The 24412-nt window shown below is 44.4% G+C and overlaps 1 long non-coding RNA gene across 1 annotated transcript in view; it reads left to right on the top strand.

Moving 5' to 3' along the window:
* Positions 1 to 567: 567 nt before the first annotated feature.
* Positions 568 to 24412, top strand: part of LOC128424435 (uncharacterized) — a 103439-nt gene continuing 79594 nt past the window's right edge. The window contains exon 1 of the long non-coding RNA XR_008333020.1: positions 568 to 651. This is a non-coding gene — a long non-coding RNA (uncharacterized LOC128424435). The remainder of the gene's footprint in view (positions 652 to 24412) is intronic.

Raw genomic sequence — 24412 nt, 5'->3', positions numbered from 1 at the left:
AAATTAAATAATATATATAGAAAATCTGGGCCTTTCTCCCTGACGGAGACGCCGCCGTTTGCCCGCAGAGAGGGAGAGCTGTGCAGCCAGCAAGGATCGCCACCCGTCTTCCAATGGCATCCGAATCCCGGGCTCTCCCCACCCCTCCCCCCGCCTCCCCCACCATGCGCGAAAGGATATATATATATACGGGAAAGGCGAGAGGCGGCCGATCAATGGAAGGAGCCGGAATCCACGCAAATCGCCTGGGAGAGGCAGCCAAGCGGGCAGAGGCGCAGTCACGTGCAGCTGCTGCCGCCGCCGCCGCCGCCGCCCTCCCCGTTCTGGAATGCTAATAAACCCGGGGAGTTCCAATGCCGAACGCGGCGGAGCTGAGTGTTCTTTTTCCTCCTCCTCCCGCCCCCGCCCCCCCACGTCGGGGGAACCACCCGGCACTGCAGTGTAGGGCGCAGTGCTGTTGTCACCTGATCGCCAGGCGCGCCGCCCCTCGCTCCCCCCCCCCATAAGTAAGGAGGGAATGGTAGTGTCTGGTATGTGACACCGCAGCCCCTCCCCTGCGCGATCTGTGGCCGCTAAGCCTCAGAAGCTGCGGGCGCCGGCGGCGGAGAGAGGGAGTCCCGGTAGCTGTGCAGCCACCGCCTTCATGAACAGGTGAGTCGGTCCAGCGGCAGCTTCGCTTGGTGCTGCGAGGGGAGAGAGCCTTCTCCGCGGCGGGCAGGTGGAAGATGCTGCTGTGCTGCGTGCACTGCCCTGGCCCATTTCTTGCAAGGCTTTCCCGTTGGTTTCAGAGCGTGGTTTTTGCGGAGGGTGGCGCAGGGCTCCTGAAACGAGCGTGGCTTTGGGGAACGGGGTGCTTGGCTCAAAGGATATATGGGAAGATAAAAGATGGTATGTTGCGCTGCTGAACAGCATCATACAGAAGCCACGAGATCTTTAGATTATTATTATTTTAAACAAAAATATTGGTTTTTGTTTTTAAAAAGATAGACCTTTGTTTGCTAAATGTCACAGGAAAGCAAATGTGAGCGGCTTGGTTGTAGAACTTTATTGTCACACGATATTTAAAAATGGAGAGGGATGTTTCATCGCTCTAACCACATGAAACAAAAATATTTAGGTACATGGATATGTGTGCCCCCCCTTGCCTGCCTGGTGTGTAGCACATGCATTTTAGGATTACTTGACCTTTTTAAAAAATCGTATTTGGTTTTTTATTAACATATTGATCTCTGTGTTTAGGAAATGGAAGGAGGAAATATTCCCCTCTTAATGAGGCCAGATATGGGCACTTGGGTTTTTCATATGCTACAGAACTGTGTGTGTCAAAGAAAATGAGAAATACAGATGGAACCGAAAAAGGAAAGCTTTCAAATGCAGGGTGGGGGTGGAATTAGGCAGTTAAGATGAATTATGACTAAGGAGGCACCAGGGAGTACTAACTATGCGGTCCAATATGTATCTATTCAAAATATATCCCTCTGAGCTCAATGGGGCTTGTTTCCTAGCTTGAGGCTACAGCCCTAGCCTTGTTATGTGGAAATAACCCCCATTGAATTCAGTGGAAGTTACGTTGAGTAGATTTGTATTGGATTGTGTTGAAAGTTATAGATTTAAAAAGACCAGGTTACATCAGGATGCTTACTTTTTGGCTAAGGAAACTGTTATTAAGGGTTGACAGTTTGGTTATTAATCTGTTTGGAAAGCCATATCTGCCAGGGGAATGGGTGAAAATCCAGGGATGTGCAAGAATGGGTGTGTCAGCGAGACTTTTTGCCAATATTGTATATCGTGATTGCTCTGTCTGGACTGCACAATTGCTGGCTCCACAGTGAAGCTAGAGATAGCCAAAGACTGTACTTTTTGCCAGCAAAATTGGCAGCTGTGGAACAAACCAGTATGTCGAGGTAACGCCCAGTGAATATGTCCTTCTCAGAGACTCAAGTTTGTCCTTGGTTAAGCAAAAACATTTCCTTTCATCAAGTTACTTTCCCCCTCCCTGCCACTAATGATGAAAATGGATACCCTGTGGAAACTTGGAGAAGGAGTGGCGCAGAATGACCCCTAAATTCTGTTCAGCTGTGTAGAAAACCACACTAAAGCCATAGAATGGTGACATTTTTGGACGTGTATTTATGATGGTGGGCATTGTAGGAAAAAATACAGAGCAGAAGAAACTTAAAAGGCTTGAGCATACTTTGACAATGATCACTGGGTAGTAAAGAGACATTCATTAACCGGGTTCTGATTTGTAGGATATGTTACTAAAAGAGGAATCACTTGTGCTTAATTCTTAGCGGAGTTAAGGTAAGCTATTTGAGTGGTGTGCGATGTTTGGGGCGGAGGAAGGAGATTATTCAGAGGCTAGTAAAACTGAGAATTCTGTTGATCGCAGTGGGAACTACAGTTACATGTTCCTGTAATATTATCAAAATCTAGACATGGATGGAGAACTGAATGAGATAGAGATTCAGATAAGCTAATGCGTGTGGGTTGAACCTGTAAGGACCATTTGACCAAGTTAATTTTGGAGAGAGTCTATTTCAATGGGTGGTACTGATAAAATATCACAGTAGATATCTCTCTCTCTCTCTCTCTCTCTCTCTCTCTCTCTCTCTCTCTCTCTTTCTCCAGTCCTGCATTGAGATGATAAAACTGAACTTTTATGATGGCCTTGTAACTGGGGACTTGCTTGGGAGCAAGCCTTGCTAAACACAGTGGGTCTAACGCTTTGTAAATGTTTAGGATCAGGCAGTTAAAAACCTAAGCGGCTACATGCAATCATAATTATTCCCTGCCACTAGAGCCCGTTTTTAGAATGTGGGGTGTATAGCGGACTCTGGTGCACTGAAAGGAACGGGTACCATGTGGAAAAAACAGGTATTAGTCAGCTACAGCCTGCATCATGGTTAGCTTTAGCTAGAATTCTCAGCATTTGTCTTTTTTGTTCCTTTGGGGAGGACAGGAAGTTCTCAGAATTCACTTGGCAAAAGCAGAAGCAGAAGCTTTGTTTGTCAGGATTTAATTTTCTACAGGCTCTCAATACTACAGTGTTCTTTAATAATGTAATTTCGGATATAATTCCTTGCAGAGTTTGTGCATTAAAGGGTATTGAAAGATATGCAGTGAATGGAGAGTCCAAAACTGTCAATTTTAAGCGTTGATATAAAACAGAGGAGAAAACATTTGGTTGTGGGGGGAAATCAGCTGCCACCTGAGGGATAATTAGAAGTGTGATGGATACAAGATGCTTGACGACATGTGTATTAAAAGTGCCTTAGGAACGCTGGTGTCAAAATGATTAACTTCTGCCCTGTAATACCTGCCTAAGAATGTTCCAGAACAAAATGGCTCCTCAAGTTGTCTCGCAAATATGTGCATAGGATTTCGGACTGGAGCATTCCAGAACACCCACCTTATTGCTAAATGGCCATTCAAGCAGAATAAACAATTAGCTTTTCAAACTAACACAGCAAATCCAAGAACTGAAGTTCTTGGTGCAATTGAATTGTGGCAGTACAGAAATTGAGCTTGTCTCCTATAATTTTATATTAACTAAGCTTTGGATCGGCGCGGAGAGCATTTATTAAGAGAAACTAGCCGTGCAAAGCGATGTGAAATCCTGCTAGCTTTTCTGGAAGCCAACAAGAACTATTAATAATCTGTGCTGATGGGGTTTAAGCTCCCCCTCTAACACTGGGGAAGCAAACACACAAGTTCCAAATTTGGATAGCAAAACAATAATGCCTTTATTAGGACCATCCAAAAATCACAAGGTGGTGGCTAAGCTTTTAAGCGCACTGGGAATCTTCAGTTTAGATGTTAAGCAATAAGATTGAGCAGGGTGGGGAGAGAGATGTTGCTAGGCTTGTTGGAAGCCCAACTCTGCATTCAGCTACCAGCCTTGAGACAAAATGGAGGAGCCGTTTTTTGCAGAGTTAATTAAAGTAGATTGTGCCTGGCGCAAAAGACCACTGGTTGCAGCAAGGCATGCTGGGTCAAAGAAACAATGGCCTTTCTTCCTTTGAAAATAAAAAAGCAACAGTTGTTCAAATTTGCCTTTAAAGCGGGAATTGGCCTGGGCCAATGACCTCCTTGAGTGCTTTAGCTTGGATGGAATGTGCCCTATATCTGCGGCGATGCCTGTTGCTTGGCTGGATGGAAAGATGGGGACTGAGTAAGTGTAGGAAACTCTGGTTTTTGCGGGGCTTGAACATGTCCTCTCATGCAAAGGCAAGAGTTGCATGTGTTGGCCTCTTTCCACTTTGGCCTCTGGCCGTTAGCTCTGCTTGCTGGGGCTGATGGGAGTTGTAGTTCAGCAACATCTGGAGGGCCAAAGTTTACCCCACACCTGCTCTATAGACACTTGCCTGGTTCCTCTGATGAGTAAAAATTGGAGAGTTGTCAGGGTGCGAGGAACGCATACCGCATGTTGCATTGGTGTGTGAATAGGGCTGCAGTTCCATGCACAGTTACTCCCAAGGAAGTCCCATTTAACTCAATGGACGTCAAAATGCATAGGGTTGCTCTTCACACAAGTATATGCAGTCAGGCATAGTGTCCTTTTTGTTATTGTGGCTTGCTTGCTTTCATGGGCTAGTCAGTGGCTCTTGTGAGCTTATTTGCAAAGCTGGCTTTTTAATCTTTATGGATGATGACTGGCATCCAGATTGCTACTTTTAACTTATGGGTTTAATTTTATTTATATTTTTAACAGAAGGCTTGCATGTTATATCAGGAACTCCTTTTAAGAGTAGGTTGCTATGTGCCATTAATATATTTGTGTGTGTGTGTGTGTGTGTGTGTTGCTTTTTGAGAAATAGGAACTCGCAGGCTCCTTGGGTGCTGACAGCTGGTTGTATTGTCCTTTTGGATTCCAGTCAGGCATATCTCATGGTGGGGGCCATAGCAGCCAACTCCTATGGTCCGAGGGCCCTTTAGCCACCCCCATAAAATATTTGAGGGGGCCGCCCCCAAAGTTAATGTGCTTTGCCATTCAAATGGTGTGCATGTGCCATGCCATGTGATTGATTATGTGGGGTGGGCTGACCTAGCCCCCTCCCCAATATTTTATTCAAGTTGACATCCCTGGCAGGGTGGATGTCTGAATGAAAAACATGAAAATCTGCTGCACTATGTTACAGTGAGGGTTGCCAACATGGCACCTGCAGGCACAGGTGTGCCCACTAATACCTGTTTATGCAAGATTACAAGTGATGTTTCTTAGAAGGCTGAGAATGCCCCCCTTCCCCCCTTCATTCATTTATGTTTGGATGCCAGCCTTTCCTCTCTTCCTTTATGGACCTGGCAAGGGTAATCTGTGATCTTTAGAGACTGAGGGATGGTGCTGGCAAATACTGGATCTGTCGTTTTTCTGTTGTGCAGCCCGTACAACACCAACGCAAGGCTCATTTAACAGGACCCAGTTCAATTCTACTGCATCTCGCTTTTACCCAGATCCCATGGAAAAAAATCGCTCTGCTTGTCTGGGGGAAGAAGGGTCAGCTTGGAGGGTTGTTACCCCTGGCACTTTCTCCAAATTCCAAATGTGCCCATAGGTTATCTGAGGTGAGCAGATGGAGTTGTGTCTGTAATCCAAATGAACACTCCAGCCCCTGTCATGAATCCATGTACAGGATATATATATGATCAGTTTTACTAAAGTCCTAGGCTAGTGTGGGATTAGGATTGCAGCGAGAATGGATGGCCGCATCTACACTGCAACTTCATTCTGGCTTTATGCAAGTTTAACTGCCATGACTTTCTCTGAAGAAGTTTGAAGATCGTATCCTGGTGAGCTGCGGACAATTTTATAATGATGCCTTTCACAAAACTACCATTACCAGGGATATTTGAGCTGCTCTTTCCCATCACAGTTTTAAACAGAGAGAGCCATATGTGAGTTGTGTCTGTTCAAATTACATTATGACCCAAGTCCGTCAACTGCATCATCGGCCTCTGGGGTTTTTGGGTTTGTTTGTTTTTTAACATTGATCTGTTTCATTTGTGATATGTAGTTTTGCTCTGCTTTGTCTTGGTTTTTATCTAGTTTTTAGGGGAAATTATTGAAGTGTTTTATTTAAAAATGAAAACCACGTACAGAGACTTTTTTTATTAAGTGGTATGCAATTTTTGTAAATCACATGCTTTTTCTTGCAGGAGTGTAACACGGTTATGGTGGAACTCTTATTCTAGCGGTTAATCGCAAGTAGTGCATAAATGTGTACGCAGTGCTTTACTTTCCCAAAACTAAGCAATTATTGGAATGTCAGACCTGGATCTATAGCTGGGAGGGGGGGGGAACAACCCAGGATAATTTTATTGTCTTTGGGAAATTGTCTTAAGTGCATATGTTACATTTAATTTAAACTTATTTAGGTTTTCACACCCATTATCTGCTGCTGTTAGCGTTTTTTTCAGTTTGCAGGAGGCAAAGATCAATGGATCTTATTTTAATTACCGGACCTCTGATAAAAACAACTCAAAAATTCTTTTTTCCCTGTGAGGATGTCACCTGATTAAATAGCAATGATAAGGCCGATGTGTTTGCGCCGACTACTTGATTCCTCTCCCTTTCTGCGCATTCCTTGTATTTTTAAATTGGAACATACATAGTTGCGTTTCTTCATGTATAGAGTTAGGAAAGGAAATAATCAGTGTCAACATATTCGTCCTTTTCATTGTCCACAATGATCTGTGTTATATGACTTATACTGTAATATTAAGCGGTGTAATAGGATTCATAGCAGACACATCATGTTTCCTCCTGATTGTTAAAAATGCCTACTCATGCTGAAAGAAATTAATGCACCTGATGTACTGTGGGAGAACAGCAACAAAACCTTCACAATGTAACTGCTGTGTTATTTTTAATTTACTTCCAGGCCTTTTTAAAAACTGCTTGAAAATTGTTTAGACGATAGCTAGCTTAGTATTTTCTAATGGTGACTTCCACACCTAGGTTTCTACTCAGAAACAAGCTCTATTAAGTTTGATGGCACTTACCCCGGTACCATTGTGTAGGATCGCTACAGGCATTTGGACTTAATTACTTCTGAGTCGATGTGCACAGGATTGCGCCACAAGACTGTTTAAGATAAATTTATAGTGACATTTATTTTTTTTACCTTGCATGTTGAAAAATGAGAAGCAATGCCCTCTCTTTGCAATTTTGATGCTTTTTATTGGTGTGCACGATTGCGTTACAAGTGGGGGTGTGGGGGTGTGTAGATATGCTAAAAAGCTGCGCACAAATGAAGAATCAGTTGAGAAGCTGTAATGCATTAATGTTACAAAATAGAAAACGGTTATAGGCAGAGCTGGGTGGGGCCCAATGCAGTATTCAGCTCTCTGCCTTTTGTCTGGTAAAATGGCTGAGATGGAAGTTCTTGTCTACAAACCATTATTTTTGCATGACCTTTAAAAGGCAGGGGAAGAAATTTAATGTATCTCTTTGTTGCCGTACACTGTGCTAAGATATCAATGTATTGCCTTGGATTTTGCTGCTTGAGTTCCCCTCTTCAGCATGACTTGTCAAAGCAAAAAATTGAAACTCTGATTCAATGCCTGTTAATCCTGTTACTTCCAACTTCGGAGTTTTGAGGAATTTCATTTAATGGTTTTGTTTGCAGAGATTTTATTTTTCATATGCTGAAAATGAATGAAGCGCATAGCTAACGTGTTTTCAAATGGAAATGGGGAATGGCGTATTAATACAGTGGTACCTCGAGTTACATATGCTTCAGGTTACATACACTTCAGGTTACAGACTACGCTAACCCAGAAATATTACCTTGGGTTAAGAACTTTGCTTCAGGATGAGAACAGAAATCGTGCTCCGGCGGCAGCGGGAGGCCCCATTAGCTAAAGTAGTGCTTCAGGTTAAGAACAGTTTCAGGTTAAGAACGGACCTCCAGAACAAATTAAGTACTTAACCCGAGGTACCAGTGTATTGGCACTAGGAGATCTGGCTGTGACACAGCCTTACCAGAAAGTTGCAGAAAACTTGAGCTGTCCATTTTAAAAGGTGGACATGTATTTAAGTGTAATGTGCGAATGTCTTCAGAATTAGATATTTTCTATTGCAATATGTATTTGTAAAAGTCTTCTGTGATCTCTTGTGGGATAGAAAAGGCATTCATTTTCACAGACTTTATATTTGAGATATTCCTCTAAAAAATTCAGTTTTTGTTTAAAGATCTTAATTGGTTCTGCCAATGTAACAGAAGTTAAATTAACTAGGGGGGAAACTGCAATTCCTCAAATACTTTGTGGATTGCCATTTCCCTTTTAATACTGTGGCTTAACAGCTTCATAGAACATAGTGAAAGTTCTTCATTTTAGAACAGCACCACTATCTACTTAGAGCTCTAAAGGAGAAAGACCCTCTTTTTTCTAATGTTCTGATTTTGTAATCCCAAAAGTCAACTCACACCACCAAACTACTAATGTGAGCAGATAACAGGTAAAAGGCGAAAGGAACATCTTCAATACAGGGAGAGAAACAAAGAAGGCTTTTTCCACATAACAGCAGAGGCGGTTTTAGGGTAGCACAACTGGTTCGGCCACACTGGGCACCATGTTATAGGGGGCGCCACAACAGTGCTGTGGAAGGGAGCGCGAGAAACATGGGTGGCAAATTTTAGCGCTGTGCAGGGCCCCACTGAAATTTGAGAGCCCCAAATCCACCACTGATGACAGATTTTAAATGGTCCAGCCAGTCGTATCGCTTGCTAGGGATCCCTGCAAACTGTAGTTCTGTGTGGAAGCCAGGAATATCTTTAGTGTTCTTGACACCCTCGCCAAACTACCATGCCCAGGATTTGTTGAGAGAATCTAAAACAGCTTAACTGGTGTTAAACACATTGCGCTTAACAGCAGGTAACAAACAAAGCCCAGGGGCGCTTCCACTCTCCTGCTATTTTTGAGTGGGATTCAGTCCCATTCCAGCAAATTCAGGTTGCACAATTAAAGTTAATTTGGAAGTCTTCTGCAACAAAAAGCCACCTTCCCTAAACATCAGACCAGCAATGGGAAAGTGTGAGATAACATTTGCTTGGCCAACACCATCAAACCTCCCCACTGACGAATCAGGATGAATGCTCATTAAATAGTCAGTGTAATCTAACCTCCCTACAAATAAATCAGGATGAGTGCTCAGTGAACAGTGCCCAAAAATGGTTTTTTAAGAAAACAACAATACAAAGACAAGAGGCGCTTTGGGAAGGGCTGATTCTGGTAGAGATGTGACTGGGAAATAGTTAGGTGTGCTTATGCATATTCATGTGTGCAAGCACCCCACTTCTCCCCTTCAGATTAGCCTGTCCCAAGGTGGCTTTTACTGAACAGCAACAACACAATAATAAACATGGTGCTGGTATATTAATGCAAATGTAACTCTTGGAACACTTACTAAATTATACACGTGCACCTCGTCAGCTCTGGCCACAAGAGTATGCTTGGAGTTTTGTACCACTTCTGGAGAATCCTGAACTCATGCTTTTAGACTGCTGGGAGATTGAAGTTCAAAGGTTTGGGGTAAAAGTCTCAGTGCCTAGGGCTTGCCGATCGAAAGGTCGCGGTTCGAATCCCCGCGGCGGGGTGCGCTCCCGTTGCTCGGTCCCAGCGCCTGCCAACCTAGCAGTTCAAAAGCACCCCCGGGTGCAAGTAGATAAGTAGGGACCGCTTACTGGCGGGAAGGTAAACGGCGTTTCCGTGTGCTGCGCTGGCTCGCCAGATGCAGCTTTGTCATGCTGGCCACGTGACCCGGAAGTGTCTCCGGACAGCGCTGGCCCCCGGCCTCTTAAGTGAGATGGGTGCACAACCCTAGAGTCGGACACGACTGGCCCGTAACGGGCAGGGGTACCTTTACCTTTTTATAGTGGCTTCAAGTCTGTTTCTGAGCCCAGTTCAGTTCATTACCTGCTCTAGGGCTGGGTGATATATCTGTATGTCATCCAAAACTGGTTTGAAGTCCGTATAGTGATATGGGTTTCATAATTTTTGACCTAGCAATATATCGCAAATCATGGTGTGTATGTGTGCTATGCAAAAATCACCATGTGGGGGAAACCGTGAAACCAGCCAATGCTTCTCTTGATTCCTGCAGCCCCTGTTAACTCTGCCAGCTCAGCTCTCCCCTGCCTTGCAGGGGGCAGCAAATCACCAGAGCGGGCGCCAGCAAAAATCACAGTGCAGGAAAAACGGTGAAGCCAGCCAATGCCTCTGCACAGCTCCATCCTAATTTCAGACATATTGATATATCATTATATGTTTAGCTGGTGATATAGCACGATGCTGAAAACCAGATATTGCCCAAGGTCCGTATAGTTAAAGCTATGGTTTTCCCAGTAGTTATGTATGGAAGTGAGAGCTGGACCATATAGAAGGCTGATCGCCAAAGAATTGATGCTTTTGAATTATGGTGCTGGAGGAGACTCTTGAGAGTCCCATGGACTGCAAGAAGATCAAACCTATCCATTCTTAAGGAAATCAGCCCTGAATTCTCACTGGAAGGACAAATCCTGAAGCTGAGGCTCCAATACTTTGGCTACCTCATGAGAAGAGAAGACTCCCTGGAAAAGACCCTGATGTTGGGAAAGATGGAGGGCACTAGGAGAAGGGGACGACAGAGGACGAGATGGTTGGACAGTGTTCTAGAAGCTACCAGCATGAGTCTGACCAAACTGCGGGAGGCAGTGGAAGACAGGAGTGCCTGGAGTGCTCTGGTTCATGGGGTCACGAAGAGTCGGACACGACTAAACGACCAAACAACAACCTGCCTCCTCCTGCATGAGCTATCCCATTTTCTCAGGCCATTTCACGTGGGCGGGCTTTGCATTCCACCTTTCTCAGCAATTCAGTTTGCGGGTATAAAGCATAGGGTGCTCAGACTCTGTCCTCTCAATTTTCTCAGTTTATTATTTATACCCCGCCCATCTACGCATACCTACGCCAGAAGAGATCTTCTTGCTCTCTCTCTAATGGCATTTCAGACTGCCATTCAAAAACTACTTAAAGCAAGCCTTTGGGCTTAGTTAGGATATGTTTTAGTTAGGATAGTCAACCAGATTTTGTGAGGGTTTTTCTTCTGCTGGTTTTGTTTTATTGCATTATCTTGCAGGTTGTAAGCTGCTTTGGGCATTGGTATGCAGTGGAAGAGTGGATTGAGAGACAATCAATCAATCAATCAATCAATCCATCCATCAAATGTAGGATTCAGGCTATTAAGCATTTTGGATTGTGCATTAGATTGCCGTGGGAACTCACTGCAGAAGCCAAGACACTGGTATAATGTGCTCCTCATTGGCCCACCCCAAATGGAATTCAGATTGTTGAACTAGCAGAACATTATTGTCAGGATTACGGAATCGCCATGCTTCACAAAACTCATCAGCGTACATTGTGCAACATAATTTGATGTACATGCCTGAGAACAGAGAAAAGCAAGAGTCTGGCTTGTTGATGGCGCATTTAAAATCCCCTAAAATAGCTGCCCAGAAGAAATGTAGAAATGGCACAGTTGCTTCGTCAGGGTCCTCACAATGTTGTTGGACTCTGAGTCCTATCAGCGCCAGCCAGCAAATATTAGGAATGATGGAATTTGTAGTCCAGCGACACCTAAAGGGCCACAGACTTCCCATTCCTGCTCCAGACATTATAAACCATTTACAATTGTCCGCCAATGCAAAATTTTGCTACTCTGTCTCCTGAGCATTGGAAAATCTTCTTCACCACACCACCAGAGACCTCACCAGGCATTTACACATGCTTTTAAGCCTCTATTAGCATTAAGATAACCACAGAAGCATGCTCCATTGTTTGGAGCAATGTGGCCTAGCTCCCTAATTCACCCACCACTCTCTAGTCAAGGGTTAGAAGCTTGCATCTTACAAATATGCGTATGCTGAGCTTTTCATGATGCCTAGGTATGTGCCCAGCACATACGTAGCATGGTGCTTTTACAGTGAAATTGCAGAATGTGCTGAGCTCTAAATAAGAGTCCATTGTGTTCTTTACACAGTTCTTAAAACGTCCAGAATACGTTTCAGAATATATAACTATGATAGAGAGATAGATAGAGATAGTATTTCCCCCTAACATGTACTCAAGGCAGCACACAGATAAAATAAGAACCGATAATGTATTAATGAAACTCTGCTCATTTAGTTGCTTGAACTTCTTTTCAATACAAATTGCATTTGTGTTTGTCTCACAAGCCTTTTTTATTTTAAAAAAGCTGTATGCGTGTCTGTTTAAAATGGGTTTTATTTTATTCTTAATATTTATTTTTGTATAGAATAAAATACCTTTCCAACAGTTCATCTTATGAAAATACTGTCCATTGGAAAAAAGGATCAAGATTTGTGCAAGTGTGTGTGTGTGTATTCTTACTGGTGCCTTTCTTGTCAAGAATTGCCCTAGTGGGTCCATTCAGTAGTCTGCCCATTGCAGCAGCTGATCTGTAACACTGGGTGCTTCCATGAAGTGGTTTATTGTGGGCTTGGTGCTGCTTTGTATGTTCACAGTGTCCACACAGCATCATCATCAAAATACTGCCCCATTTCCCTCCTCCATTTAAAATTTGGTTTTACCATTTCTGTGGGGTTGTTTTTTTTCTTTGCCAGATTTTCCACGGGAACAGTGAATCTAGCTAAAACAGCAAAATAATATGGGGCAGCTTCCCCGCCCCCCATGAGGACAATGACCTATGGATGCTGCACAAAAACTGCATGCGCGAGTAGCATTGAATCCCCAACGGAATCACCCACTGATTTAGACCTGGAATCATTAAGGGTATTGGAGCTCTGAGTATCAAGACTATATTCCTTTCTTTGCTCATCGTCTGCTTCAAGCAGTTTCAGTTTTAAGGCCACCCTGATGGGAGCATCAGTGCATATAACCAATGTACACTCACTGTGACTTCCGCCTCCTTGGAGTTGATTGGTGCTGCAGAGGAACTCATTTGTTCTTTGAATGTTCTGCAAAAATGAAAGGGCAATCAGTTAGAGAAGGCATTAGGGTCCCCTCGGACATCTTCTGCACGTGCATGCCAGATTTGTTCTGAGAAATGTGCTCCTGTCTGGTACATCAGACAGGGTCAAAAAACTTAAGGCTTTTGTTATCAGAGCATTTCCATTTTTTAAATAAAGGAACTATCTAAGTATTCTAGAAATGTTGAGCAAACTTCTCACCCCCTGCCAACTTCAAATTAAGATAAAGCTGAAAACACTAATATAGCTATCCATTAAGTAGTACAGTGGTACTTCGGGTTACATACGCTTCAGGTTACATATACGCTTCAGGTTACACACTCAGCTAACCCAGAAATAGTGCTTCAGGTTAAGAACTTTGCTTCAGAATAAGAACAGAAATTGGGCTCCGGCGGCGCGGCAGCAGCAGGAGGCCCCATTAGCTAAAGTGGTGCTTCAGGTTAAGAACAGTTTCAGGTTAAGAACAGACCTCTGGAACGAATTAAGTACATAACCCGAGGTACCACTGTATTGGAATCAGCTACATGAAAAATAAGATCTCTAGCAGTGTTGATTTAGACAAAAAACATTAGTGCTGATTGGTTTCTGAATGTCTGATGTAGATTTTCAGTTTCGTTGTTCTGTGTGGGACAATGACAATAAAGATTATCATATCGTATTGGGGTTAGAGCCAGATGCAAGGACGCTAGCAAAATACTCAAGCAAAAAAAATACACTTGTGGCATTTAGCAGTTTATATTACATACTCCTTAAGCTAACAGGGATAGTCTAAGCTTTATGAATGTCTGTTGCTTAGAACTACTCCTAATAGCTGAAGCTACCTCCTCCATAAAATTGGGGGGTGGGGGGCTATTTCAGTGTTAGATGCAGCATGGCATAGTGGTTAGAGACTAGGTCTGTGGAGAATGTGCCAGGTACAGATTTCCCCTGGGCCATGAAGGTCGCTTGGTAACCCGGGGCCAGTCATTCTCTTTCAACCTTCTCTGCATCACATGGTTGTTGTGAGGATAAAATAGGGGAGAAAACCCTATATGCCACTTTGAGCTCTTTGGGCAAAGGTAAACATATTATTGAGTAATAAATATAGGACATCTGCCTGTTGCATGAGGTCCTGGGTTCACTCTCCAGCTAGAGGACCTTGCTGAACTGCTGCACACCAGAACAGATGGCTTATTGGTCTGTTTCATATGTTCAAAGCCATTGTTTCATGATTTGTAGAAGAAATATACACTTATCCCATCTTACATTCTCCAGACGTCTTCTCAACATGGACCTTTTCTCTCTACTCACTGAGAGAAACTCTTTTGCCTTGTTAACTACCTGCCTTTGCATCTGGAAAGTTCTGAATATTTATACTCTTCTCCTATGTTTACTTGGAAGGAAGCCTCGCCTTGTTTAATGAGACTTACTGCCCAATAAGCGTGCATAGTAGCAAGTGATCTTGCTTAGTGTTCTTGCATTTGAGCTGGTATAGCAATGCAGCTAAGAGGCTGAGCAATGAATTGGGAAGTCCTTGCTCTGAACATCTCCTTGCCTGTGAACTCATTTGGTGGGCTTAGGCAAGCCACACACTTGTCAGTCTTGGTCCCCCCACCTGCGACATGTGGATAGTAATACTGACTTGCTTTACAGGGCTGCAGTAAAGATTGCAGCTACGTATTGGACGTGACCTGCTTTGAACACTTGAAAGCACTACATACGTCAATAAATTATTAGTACTACGACTGTTGATGTTGCTTGTACAGGCAGAGCCAAATGGCCTCTGTACAACATCATCGATAACTTTTGTATAGAAGAAGAGTTTGGATTTGATATCCTGCTTTATCACTACCCGAAGGAGTCTCAAAGCGGCTAACATTCTCCTTTCCCTTCCTATCCCCACAACAAACACTCTGTGAGGTGAGTGGGGCTGAGAGACTTCAGAGAAGTGTGACTGGCCCAAGGTCACCCAGCAGCTGCATGTGGAGGAGCGGAGACGCGAACCCGGTTCCCCAGATTACAAGTCTAGTGCTCTTAACCACTACACTACACTAACCATACCACTACTAGCATGTTCAAGTGCTCAAAGCACTTCACATTTTGTCTAGTTGCGGTCCTGTAGGATAATGTCTGCATAGTGGCAGTATCATGGTCAGAAGGCATGTGGACTACGTGTCCAAGTGTTTTGCATTGATGTTCCTAGGTAGTTTAAAAAGCTTCATTTTAGATCATGGGTGCCCAAACTTTTTTCAAAGAGGGCCAGATTTGATGAAGTGAAGATGTGTGAGGGCCAACCAAAGTTGTTGAGCTTCTTTTAGAATTTTAGCCCAGGACATATACTGCCACGGGGCTGGATTAAATCCACTGGCGGGCCAGATTAGGCCCCCGAAATGGACTTTGGACATGCCTGTTTTAGGTGCATGCCGTTGTAGTAACCAGGTAGTAGGTGTGAGAGTTCAAGTAATACACAAATTTTAGAATTATTAAATTTCTATCCCGCCCTTCCTCCCAAAGGAGGTCAGGACACAGCAAACATAAATAATATTAAAGCAATGTGATTTGCAATTAAAAAATATATATTTAAAACAAATAAAAACTAACTACGAAAGCATTTAAAAGCAATTGTGTACTCTCACAGAAGCTAATTTAAAGGTTGCCATGGCCACTGTCTTTCAGCCATTAACCGTCTGAGTGAACAGGGATGTTTTAAAATTCCTCCTGAAAGTCAACAGTGCAAATAGGGAACTACCACCAAGAAGGCCCTGTCACAGATCAACACCAACTGGGCAGCAGCCTCTCCTACCAATCATAGGGCCAGAGACAGTTGATAATGTGGGATGCTGTAACTTAAGTCCACCGACCTTGAGGGCCTCTTGTTCCAGTAATGAGTGATATGGGAAGCAATATTTATTTTTTCTTTCTTTAAAGTAGAAAATATATGGATCTATTACTGCTGCCATGTTACATGCTGCCACTAGTCCTTCTTCACTGCAGGGTAAAATATATTTGATGCTGCTCTTTAACTATGCGGCCTCTTCCTAGTGTTCTTCAAAGTACACCCATATACATAATAATATACATATATGTTGATTATTGCTGTATCTTAGTCTGCCGTTCCCCCACCTTTTTAAAGTAGCCACTCACTGTTTTGGAGACTCCATACTTTTCCATCGTCCTGACTGAAGATCCCATCCCTTTGAACTTTATAAAGTGAAACTGGAAGCAAGAGCAGTCACCAATAGTTGCAGCCAGGTTAGCTCCAGAGCTTGCTGGATGACGCATATAATCTTGTCCACTCCAGTTTTTTAAAATTATTTTTTTGAGTGAATTCACTTAAGCTTCACGTCTCTCTGAAATTAGCCTTCAGTCCTCAGACTTACTTAGGGCTTGCCGTATCTGCATAGCCCATTGAGACGCTTCGTGAAAATAGCGGCGCCATCGGTGTGCAAAACGTCATTGCTCCACTGCGGTGCGTCGGCTCCCTCCTGTCAACCTAGCAGTTCGAAAGCATACCAGCACGGGTAGATACATAGGTAATGCTGTGGCGAGAAGGTAAATGGCGTTTCCGTGTGCTCTGGTTTCTGTCACGGTGTTCCGTTGTGCCAGAAGCAGTTTAGTCATGCTGGCCACGTGACCCAGAAAGCTGCCTGTGGACAAACGCTGGCTCCCTCGGCCTGAAAGCAAGATGAGCGCCGCAACCCCATAGTTGCCTTTGACTGGACTTAACCATCCAGGGGTCCTTTACCCTTTTCCCCATCAGCTCCTTATAACAGACAAATTTGACTTTCTTTTGTTGGCGAGGGAATTCAAAGCCTGTTTGACTGGAAAGAACTTGGCGTCAGGCCTAGTGACAGAAAAGAAAATACCCTGGAAGTATTGGGGGAGGGGGCTCTGAGGCAGGCCTGAGTGGCTGGGGCAACCCAGCCAGATGGGCGTGGTAAAAATATTATTATTATTATTATTATTATTATTATTATTATTATTACTACTACTACTACTATCTACAGCCAGGTCCTCAGCAGGAGTCACAGGTATTGACACCAGTTCTGGGCCCTTCCTGTCTCTAGGATCCAGACCTGTGGAGCAGCTGTAGGGGACAGTAAGAAAGCACCCCATTATTCATTTGCCCCCCAGAATGTTCTAGAGCAATGCTCTCGCAGGGCATTGTGGGTAATTACCATTCTGAGTGGCTTGCAGCCACTTGCTGCAGGTAGCAGCACCCCTGCTGCCTTTCGCCATGGCAACCCAGTGACTCTGAGGGAGCCCATGAAGGACACTTCGCCAGGCTACCAGAGGCTAATAATAATAATAATAATAATAATAATAATAATAATATATAATTATTTATTATTTATACCCCACCCATCTCGCTGGGTTTCCCCAGCCAGTCTGGGTGGCTCCCAACAGAATATTAAAAACACGATAAAACATCAGACATTAAAAACTTCCCTAAACAGGGCTGCCTTCAGATGTCTTCTAAAAGCCAGATAGAAAGCTGACTGGGAAGAGAGCCCAGGAGGCAGGGTGGCTACAGGAAATATAGGCAGCGAGTGAAAAGGAGAGGAGCCTGAGGAACGGAGGGAAGAGACCCATCTCTGTGGAAAAAGAGGTGGCAAGAAACCAGGGGGAATTTCGCTTAAGGACAGGAAGAGTCATGCACTGCAGGTATGGAAGAATAGGGCCCAAAGACTGGCACGGTGCCAGATTTCTTAAATTAACTTGAAATAAGGTGGATTTCTAGTAACTACTAGATATATTAAAATAGCACAGGTGCCCATGCAGGTCTTTGGAGCATTTCACGGTTCACCTGTCTGAAACTTGAAAATAGGATTCGTTTGTAATTGCCTGGCCTACATCCTCCAGCAGCTACAGACTGACCGTCTCTTGGTAACATTTAGGGTACAATCTGTAATTGGTAAACTGCGTTTCCGTGTGCTCTGGCTTCTGTTACGGTGTCCCGTTGCACCAGAAATGTTTAGTCATGTTGGCCACCTGACCCGAAAAGCTATCTCTGAACAAACGCTGGCTCCCTCGGCCTGAAAGCCAGATGAGCGCCGCAACCCCATAGTTGCCTTTGACTGGACTTAACCGTCCAGGGGTCCTTTACCTACAATCCGTAATTCACAATATCTGTCTACTCAGTAGAAAAGATATGGATAGTATGAGTCAAAAGTGTACATGCTCTGAGACATAATTCTGTTACTTCACACTTTCCAGAGCTGATCCCTGATTATTTCTGGTCTGGATCGCACATGCATTTTCACCGTTTAACCACAATGATGTTCAAAGGTGAATGGGTCAACCTGGCTGTGACATCATATTGCATCTTCTCTGAGACTGTGTGTATGCCAGAGTGTTCTGTTGTGCTTTTGTGAACATTTTTCCACACAAGAGCCGCTTCAACTGAAGTCTCTCAATGTCCACACTAGTGGATAGCACTCAGTGGGGGGTGTATATGAATGTGTGTTGTTGTCGTCCTGTCCCCTCAGTTAGTAATAATAATAATAAATAAAAATGATTTATACCCCGCCCTCCCCAGCCAAGACCGGGCTCAGGGCGGCTAACAACCAATAATAAAAACAAGTTGATTAAAATACAATTTAAAAGATACAACATTAAAACATTAGGGTGCAATTTCTTCATAGGAGGAGAAAGGAAAAAGAAAGAAGAGGAGGGAATCAAACTGATTCTAAGCCAAAGGCCAGGTGGAACAACTCTGTCTTACAGGCCCTGCAGAAAGAGATCAGATCCTGCAGGGCCCTGGTCTCAAGAGACAGAGCATTCCACCAGGCCGGAGCCAGTGTTGAGAAGGCCCTGGCTCTGGTTGAGGCTAATCTAACTTCCTTAGGGCCGGGGACCTCTAGGGTGTTGCTATATATGGACCTTAAGGTCCTCCGTGGGACATACCAGGAGAGGCGATCCCATAGGTATGAGGGTCCTAGGCCGTGAAGGGCTTTAAAGGTCAAAACCAGCACCTTAAATCTGACCCTGTACTCCACTGGGAGCCAATGCAGCTGGAAAAGCACTGGGTGAATAGTACTTTCCCCACCCTTCCTGAGTTTCAGAAACTTAAGCATGCATGCAAGTACTTGTTACCTTGTACTTAAATATTTGAAGTACAAGTTTTCTGCTTGTGCATATACAGGGCTTGCATAAAGCAGTGGGTTTTTAAAAAGTGTTTGTTATAATTTTAATTTTGTAAATCACAGGGTGAATATGGATCACAGCTTCCCTGGATTTCAGATCCAGTGCAGAAAGGGGGCAAGGTTCTCCTTGCATTGTCCTGCTAATGATTGATTGATAGTTTATCACGTGGTTATATATATACGTAGATAATTTTGTTGCCCTTTATTCATTCATAGTCTCCATTCTCGACCCCCCTCACCTGGGTGTAAGCCCCATTGAATTAAATAAGAAGGACTTCTGAGTGGACATGGTTAAGCAATCCATCAGTTCTGCTGATCGGTTGGGTCCAGTCTTACAGAAGACGGACTGAAATCAAGGCAATTAGTTAGTTGCGATCTAGTAATGTGAAATACATCTATAGTTTGAAAATAAAGTGGCGAAAGTTGCTGTTTGCACCTCCAAAAACAAATTTCTTAGTTCATATGCAGTAATAAAAAGCTGACCAAATGATAGTTGCATTTAACTTAAATACTACTGATTTCAGTAGGCCTGCTCTAAAGGATAAGTTAAGTCTGGATCCAACGCTATGTGTGTATGGAATTAATACAATACTTACAAATACCGTATTTTTCGCACCATAGGACGCACTTTTTCCCCTCCAAAAATGAAGGGGAAATGTGTGTGCGTCCTATGGTGCGAATGCAGGCTTTCGCTGAAGCCTGGAGAGCGAGAGGCATCGGTGCGCACCGACCCCTCTCGCTCTCCAGGCTTCAGGAAGCTATCCGCAAGCCTTGCAAGCCCGGCGGGAGTTCCCGTGGGCTCACAAGGCTTGCGGGCAGCAGCCTGCAGCCCCGGCGAGTGTCCGCAAGCCTTGCGCGCCCGGCGGGAGCGCACGAGGCTTGGGGCGGCAGCCTGTCACCTGAAGCACGGGGAGCCCTCCGGAGGGCTCCCCGTGCTTCGGGCGAGTGTCCGCAAGCCTTGCGCGCCCGGCGGGAGCGCGCGAGGCTTGGGGCGGCAGCCTGTCACCTGAAGCACGGGGAGCCCTCCGGAGGGCTCCCCGTGCTTCGGGCGAGTGTCTGCAAGCCTTGCGCGCCCGGCGGGAGGTCCCGCCGAGCACGTGAGGCTTGGGGCGGCAGCCTGTTGCCCGAAGCATGGGGAGCCCTCCGGAGGGCTCTCCGTGCTTCGGGCGAGTGTCTGCAAGCCTTGCGCGCCCGGCGGGAGGTCCCGCCGAGCGTGTGAGGCTTGGGGCGGCAGCCTGCAGCCCGAAGCACGGGGAGCCCTCCGGCTTGGGGCGGCAGCCGCGGCTGGGGGGGGGGATAATTTTTTTTTATTCATTCCCCCCCCCCAAAAAACGAGGTGCGTCCTATGGGCCGGTGCGCCCTATAGAACGAAAAATACAGTACTTGGGATTCTTTACAGATCTTTGTGTTTTCCAGGTTAACACCCCCTACTTTTACTTCCAGTGTACTTTCTCTTCACTCCTGATACAGTGGTACCTCGGGTTACATATGCTTCAGGTTACATACGCTTCAGGTTACAGACTCCGCTAACCCAGAAATAGTACCTCGGGTTAAGAACTTTGCTTCAGGATGAGAACAGAAATCGTGCTCCAGCGGCGTGGCAGCAGCGGGAGACCGCATTAGCTAAAGTGGTGCTTCAGGTTAAGAACAGTTTCAGGTTAAGTACGGACCTCCGGAACGAATTAAGTACTTAACCCGAGGTACCACTGTACTGAATTCTGGTACAGTATTGATATCCAGTCTGCAGTGCTGCATTTTTTTATCTGGCACTCCATCCATGTAGGGCTAACAGCTGCCAGAGAGATCTACTCAATGCTGTTCTCCCAGAAAATGCTTTTGAATATTGAACACTTTGCACAAAAAATTGTTTCTGAAATTTAGAAAAGAGGGGTCTAGCCATTTATCTTCCCTTAATTCAGTATTGCTCACTAACAGCTCAACAAAGGACCAGCAGCAAATACTTCCCATGGCTTTAAGCAAACAATTGCAAGTTGAAGATCAAAAGAATAGTTAACACACACACCCCACCCTGAGTCACTTTCTCAATTGCAGTTGAGGTTCACTTATATTATTCTGCCGTATTATTCTCCCCAAAAGGGGAAATCCTACTAACACATATTTTTTTCTTCTTCCTGTCTTTGTACTCGCCCCCCAAATCCAAGAATCGAAATCATAGAATCGAAGAACTGTAGAGGGGGAAGGGAACCCAAATTATATTAAGGTGCTGTTGGATTCTTTGGATTTGGGGATGAGTAGGAATAATTATTATTATTATTATTATTTATTTATTTATATCCCGCCCTCCCCAGCCAAAGCCGGGCTCAGAGGAACATAGGAAGCTGCCTTTTACTGAGCCAAGTAAAAGGCAGCTACTAACAGTGGCTCTGCAGAGTCTCAGATGGTGGAAGAGCATTCCTAGTACTACCTGTAGATGCCAGGAGTTGAACCCAAGACCTTCTGCATGTAGCGCAGATGCTCTAACACTGGGCTACAGTAGAGAGGATGAAGAATGGAATACAGGCAGACCTTGGAGATTTTGCAGGTTCTGTTCTATTTTATTTTAGAATTTTTTTTCCCAATACAGTGGTACCTCGGTTTAAGAACAGTCCTGCTTATGAACGATTCGGTTTCCACAAAACCGGAAGTAGTGTCCAGGTTTGCAAACTTTACCTCGGTCTACGAACGGAAGCCAAACGGTGGAAGGGCACCAGTGGTGGGAGGCCTCATTAAGGAAAGTGCGCCTCAGTTTAAGAATGGTTTCAGTTCCAGAACAGACTTCCGGAACAGATTAAGTTCATAAACCGAGGTACCACTGTACAAAGTTATAAAAATCCAAATTTATAACCATATACAGAGATTTCTCTGAATCTCAGGACTCCGCCTCCCAGTCCCATTTTAAGCATTTAAAACTGCATCTTCTTCCAAACTCTTAACTTTTATATTAATCCATATTGTCCATGGCAATTGTTACACTACAAGTGAAATCAAAATCCTGCCAGTGTTTCCATCTGCTTACAGTGGTCTCTTAGATAACTCACAAATTTTTCCCATTCTTTTGTAAAGTTTTTATCCTCTTGGTTCCTGAGTTTTCCAGTCAGCTTTGCCATTTCGGCATAGTCCATCAGCTTGGTTTGCCATTCTTCTCTGATAGGGACTTTGTCTTCTTTCCACCTCTGGGCTAATAGCATCCAAGCGGCTGTTGTTCCATACATAAAAAGTATTTTCTGGTCCGTTGGGATGTCAGTACCTGTAATTCCTAATAAAAAAGCTTCTGGTTTTTTAACAAAAGTTATTTTAAACATTTTTTTCATTTCATTATCTGTCATCTCCCAGAAAGCTTTTACCATTTTACAGGTCCACCACATATGGTAAAAGGAACCTTATTTTTCTTTACATTTCCAGCAGGTATTTGTACTTGTCCTATACATTTTTGCCTGCTTAGTAGAAGTAAAATACCACCATTACATCATTTGCAGGTTCTGTTCTAGACCACTGCAATAAAAGCGAATATCACAATTCCTTCCCCTGGAAGCAGCTAGGCTGCCTGCAGCTCCACCCGTGTCCTCGTAAGGAGCAATATTCATGAAGTGCAAAAAATCAAAGCGCAATTAAGCGAGGTGTGCCTGTACATAATAAACTCAGAGGTGGTTTTTTTGCACCTTCTGGGGGCTCTTAGGTTGCAACTGAAGGATTATCTTCTATACCAAGGTTTCCCAAACTTGGGTCTCCAGCTTTTTTTGGACTACAACTCCCATCATCCCTAGCTAGCTGGAACAGTGGTCAGGGATGATGGGAATTGTAGTCCAAAAACAGCTGGAGACCCAAGTTTGGGAAACTATTCTACACTTTTAAATTTCCTAGTGACTAAAGACACAAAGCACTAGAACTTCTCTGACTCAGCTTCTACAAACTTTAACTGGCTTTGGTAACCCACCATTTACTGTTGCTATAGACACTATATCTTCACTGGCATGTAGAAAGGAGAGGCGTCTCTCAGTTCGTGCTGGGATCTGGAGATGCAGAGAGTTTCTCCTGCTGCTTCAAGTGTCTCGGAGCCTAGCATGAAGTAAAAAGCTGACCCTTTCTCAAGCTTTCTGCACGTACAGTGGTGCCTCGCAAGACGAAAATAATCCGTTCCCCGAGTCTCTTCGTCTAGTGGTTTTTTCGTCTTGCAAAGCAATCCTATTAGCGGCTTAGCGGATTAGCGCTATTAGCGGCTTAGCGGCTTAGCGGCTATTAAAGGCTTAGTGGCTTAGAATAAGGGGGGGGGAGCGAAAAAAATCGCAAGACTCACAAGACGTTTTCGTCTTGCGAAGCAAGCCCATAGGGAAATTTGTCTTGCGAAGCACATCGAGAAATGGAAAGCCCTTTTGTCTAGCGGGTTTTTCATCTTGCGAGGCATTCGTCTTGCGGGGCACCACTGTACTCAATAATTTGGGAGAGACATGTTGGAGGTTGTTCATCCTGTCCAGCATGAAGTGAAAGACCCCTCCCGCCTTGGATGTTTTCTGCGTTGCAGTGAGCACCCGGGAAGGGAGATGATATTATTGTTATTGTCGTCGTCCTTATTTCAATTTATATACCACCCTTTATCCAAGGATCCCATGGTGGTGTACAACATTAAGAATGTAGTTTATACAGCGAAATAATAAAAACATAATACAAAGCATAATAATACACAGTACAGTGGTACCTCTGGTTACGGATGCTTCTGGTTACGAACGCTTCAGATTACGAGCTCCTCTAACCTGGAAGTAGCTGCTCCTAGTTGCGAACTTTGCCCCAGGATGCAAACGGAAATCGCGTGCCAGAGGCCACATTAGCGAAAGCGTGCCTCAGGATAAGAATGGTTTCAGCTTAAGAACAGACCTCCGGAACAAATTAAGTTCGTAACCAGAGGTACCACTGTATAATAACGAAGTAATTGTAATGACAGTCCTCCCTCACATTTAACAGGGCATAGATTATTTAATGGCCAAAGGTCTGGGTGAGGAGGAATGTTTTCATCTGGCGCCTAAAGACATGTAATGATGGTGCCAGACAAGCCACTCTGGGGAGAGCCTTCCACAGATGGGGAGCCACCCATTCTCATGTTGTCACCCTCTGAACCTCTTGGGGGGGGAGGGACATAGGGAAGGACCTTGAATGACAAGTACAGTGTCCTGGCCGGTTTGTATAGGGAGAGGCGGCCCTTAAGATATTGAGCTCCTGAGCCATGAAAGGTTTTATAGGTCATCACCAGCACTTTAAATGGGGCCCAGAAACTAATCGGTACAGTGGTTCCTTGGTTCTCAAACT

The sequence above is a fragment of the Podarcis raffonei genome, chromosome 12 (assembly GCF_027172205.1).
Source record: "Podarcis raffonei isolate rPodRaf1 chromosome 12, rPodRaf1.pri, whole genome shotgun sequence".
NCBI classification, from domain to species: Eukaryota; Metazoa; Chordata; class Lepidosauria; order Squamata; family Lacertidae; genus Podarcis; species Podarcis raffonei.
Note: the sequence above shows the minus strand (reverse complement) of the source record. Positions and strands in the feature narration are given on the sequence as shown.